We start from the raw sequence: 4,021 nt of genomic DNA on the forward strand, positions 1-4,021 counted from the left end.
TTTTTTTTTTTTAATTTATATATAAAATTAACTTTAATTTAATTAAAATAATATTTTATCATATAAATAATTAAGTAATTATTATATAAAAGAATATTTTATTATTAATAGAAACATATAATATTTTAATTAAATAATTATTATAGAAAATAATATTTAATTATTAAATACATATATATATTAAATGCTTTATTCAGGTGGCAAGTGATTTAACAGTTGGGTTAGGAAGCAAAGAATATTGAGTATAACCAAGCACGTAAGAAGGAAACAAGAAAGATGAGCAAACTAAAGATCAGCAAACTAATCAAAATACCACGGACAGAAACAACCAGAAACAATTATCAAAACAAGAACCAATAAGGGTGAAAACTTACACAGCATACCAAACTATAAACTTTTTGCCTCGATTCAATGTTAACACCACATGGAGAGGGTTGTGTGATAGGTGGTCAATTACACATCCACAACTTTTCCCCTAGCCCACTCAATCATAGAATTCATGAAATTTTACTTACCATTAGGAAACATTACAGAATGCAAATGCCACGTTTTCTAATAATTACATTAACCAAATATGCAATGCTTATGACATTCTTAAACTTCTTTTCTGCCACAACAAAGAGAAGAAGAAAAATCATGACTCTATTCCTTGGTAATTCATCACCTGCTCAAGAGTGAAATGGGTAGATAATCCATCGTTTACTTCCAAGTCCCAAATAAAATAAGAAAACAAGGGTACAGGAACATCTGCCTGCTCAAAGCAAGAATTTATTCATAGAGAAAATTCAGTTCAATCCAAAAAAGAAAAAAGAAAAATGCGGAGCCCACAAATGTTACAACATTACGTCATCAGAAAAAGACAATCAACTCCCCATTGCCATCACTGAAAAAATAAAAATTCACAGCAACATACAACATGATACAAGTAAAGTGGGAAAAAAAAAGAAATCAATCAGAAAGAACATTTTGGAAAGAAACAAGTATTTGGAAAAGCCTACCCACAAGCTGGAGAAACGGGAGTTTGTGGATTAGGGTTTTGTTTGGTAAATGATGATGGCTTGAATTGTACCAAGGTAAAAGAAGCACTCATATTCCTCTGCCGTTGCATATTGTGCACCACACCAATGAGAATTGAGACCCATGTGCAAGGAAAACCTATTTCATCAAACAAAACAAAGGTACGTCAGGCAATTCTACAAGAAACAAGATCACTACATGAATTTCCAATCTCATACATTGTGCTCAGTGTTCACCTTTTCAAGTCCTACCAGTACAGAGATGCATTTGCTGATTTCTAGTATATATCCTCAACAAGAAATCAAAATCTTTCACCAAGAATCCTGCTCCACAGGTTTAATCATATCGAACTACCGGCCACTCGAATTGCTGACTGAACTTGTATCCTTTGATCTTGGTTCATTCTTGAACTAGCTTCCTGGACGCAATTGAGTATTGAGTAATTGTAGCAAACGACAGCTTATTACTGTTCTGTGACTTCCTTGTGTTAAGTTGTGAAGATAGATTTGAAGAAGAAAAGGATAACCTGATTCAACTTAGAATTCCCAAGTTGAGTTGGAGAAGGATAACCCGATTCAAAGTTGAGTTGGAGAAGGATAACCTCATTCAACTTAGAAATCCCAAGTTGAGTTGGAAAAAGGATAAGTCATGGCTATATATACTACTCTTATTAGCATTGTTTTATAGAGCAAAGTAGAATAGAGTAGAGAGAAAAGAAAGAGTTGAGACGAGGGTGAGTGTTGTTTTTCACGTGTGGTGAAGACTTGCATACAAGTGTGTGTGTGTTGTACTCCTCAATTTTCCTCCTCTTTGAGTGTTTTCTCCTGGCTTGGTATCGCCCCCAGACGTAGGATTTATATCCAAACTGGGTTAACAAATTCGTGTGTCTTTTATCGCCTTCATATTCCACCTGTTATCCATCTTAACCCGATCCATTTCCTAACAACTGGTATCAAGAGCCTGGTTCAAGGAGTTAAGATGGAGGGAAAGTTTCCAGTCGAACGGTTCAATGGTTCCGACTTTGGGTTTTGGCGTATGCAGATGGAGGCCTACCTGTACGGGAAGGACCTGTACGAACCACTTGCAGAGAAGTCCGAGAAGACGAGTGATGAAGAATGGAAGGTGCTCGATCGAAAGGCGATGAGCGCAATAATCCTGTCGCTCTCTCGGAATGTCGCCTATCATGTGAAGGGAGCAAAGAGCACGAAGGAAGTCCTACAGACTCTTGCCGATATGTACGAGAAACTCTCAGCAATGAACAAGGTTATGCTGATGAAAAAACTATTCAGGTTGCAGATGGAGGAGAGGAAGTCGGTGGCCGATCACCTCAATGACTTCAACCAACTCACGACACAGCTGGCGTCTGTGGATATCGTGTTTGACGATGAGGTAAAAGCGTTAATTTTGCTTTCATCTTTACCTGACAGTTGGGATGTGGTTGTTACTTCAGTGAGCACTTCGTCTGGGAAGGAGAAGATGAAGTTCGACAACATCAGAGACATGATGTTGAACGAGGAAACCCGTAGAAAGCAAACGGGTGGATCATCTGGCTCTGCACTACATACAGAGTCCAGAGGGAGACCTGACACACGGGGTAAATACCGTGGAAGGTCAAGGTCAAGGTCCAGGGGGAAGAACAAGGGCAAGAAGGAGATGGTGTGCTGGAACTGCGAGAAGCCCGGACACATGAAAAGCGAATGTCGGGCGCCAAAGAAGGAAAAGGAGGGCCGAACAGCGAATGCCGCGACGGAGGAGATCACGGATGCACTCTTGTTGAGTGTGAGCAGTTCTTCCGATGATTGGGTTGTGGATTCAGGGGCCTCATTCCACTCATGCAGCAACAAAGACATCATGGAGCCATACACCTCAGGTGATTTTGGCTTAGTTTATCTTGCAGATAACAAACCCCTCAAGATTGTAGGAAAGGGAGATGTGCGGATCAAATCAACGAATGGGTCATGCTGGACCCTACATGATGTGAGACACATACCAGGACTGAAAAGGAACTTGATCTCAGTCGGACAGCTGGATAGTGATGGATTCCACACGACGTTTGGAGACGCGAAGTGGAAGATCAGTCGGGGAGCAATGACTTTGGCTCGAGGACTAAAGTCGGGAACGCTCTACATGGCGGGAGGATCCAGTTCAAACATCCCCTTTGCAGGAACTGTATCGCAGGCTAACCTGTGGCACAATCGCTTGGGCCACATGAGCGAGAAAGGAATGAACGTGCTGAAGTCGAAAGGACGGTTGCCCGAGTTAAAATCGGTGGAGGTGGGTCATTGTGAACACTGCGTGTTCGGAAAGCAGAAGCGGGTGAGCTTCTTGACCACAGGAAGAACTCCGAGGAAAGAAAAGTTGGAGCTTGTTCACACCGATTTGTGGGGGCCAGCACCAGTGTCATCTCTTGGTGGATCAACGTACTACATGACATTCGTCGATGACTCCACTAGAAAGGTATGGGTGTATTTCTTAAAAAGAAAATCTGATGCCTTTGATACATTCAGGAGATGGAGGGCACTAGTGGAAAATGAGACAGGTCTACAAGTGAAATGTCTCAGATCGGATAACGGTGGCGAGTACAACAGTGAAGGTATCAAGAATTACTGCGCCGACCATGGAATCCGAATGCAGAAAACAATCCCGGGGACACCTCAGCAAAATGGCGTTGCTGAGAGGATGAACAGAACACTGAATGAGCGTGCGAGATGCATGCGATTGAAGAGCGGACTACCAAAGATGTTTTGGGCAGATGCAGTCAACACGGCTGCTTTCTTGATCAATCGAGGGCCTTCTGTCCCGTTGAACAACAGGATACCAGAAGAGGTATGGAGTGGTAAGAAAGTGGATCTTTCTTTCTTACGTACGTTTGGTTGTTCAGCCTATATTTTGAACGATGATCGGACTAAGCTGGATGCTAAGTCGATTAAATGTACATTCATTGGGTATGGGACTGACGAATTTGGGTATAGATTCTGGGATGATCAAAACCGGAAAATAATTC

At 41.4% G+C, this 4,021-nt stretch overlaps 1 protein-coding gene across 6 annotated transcripts in view; it reads right to left on the reverse strand.

The window, feature by feature from the left end:
- The window catches only part of LOC105173603 (pentatricopeptide repeat-containing protein At3g53170-like), an 8,815-nt gene continuing 5,542 nt past the window's right edge, over window positions 749–4,021 (reverse strand). For 5 of the 6 annotated variants that reach the window (XM_020698111.1, XM_011095399.2, XM_020698110.1 and 2 more), the window contains 2 exons: window positions 1,254–1,498; window positions 749–1,155 (listed from right to left, as the gene is read on the reverse strand). The gene's annotated coding sequence lies outside the window, so the exon portion shown is untranslated. The remainder of the gene's footprint in view (window positions 1,156–1,253; window positions 1,499–4,021) is intronic. The other variant, XM_020698107.1, reaches the window with a different exon arrangement.

The sequence above is a fragment of the Sesamum indicum genome, linkage group LG11, assembly GCF_000512975.1.
Source record: "Sesamum indicum cultivar Zhongzhi No. 13 linkage group LG11, S_indicum_v1.0, whole genome shotgun sequence".
In the NCBI taxonomy this organism is placed as follows: domain Eukaryota; kingdom Viridiplantae; phylum Streptophyta; class Magnoliopsida; order Lamiales; family Pedaliaceae; genus Sesamum; species Sesamum indicum.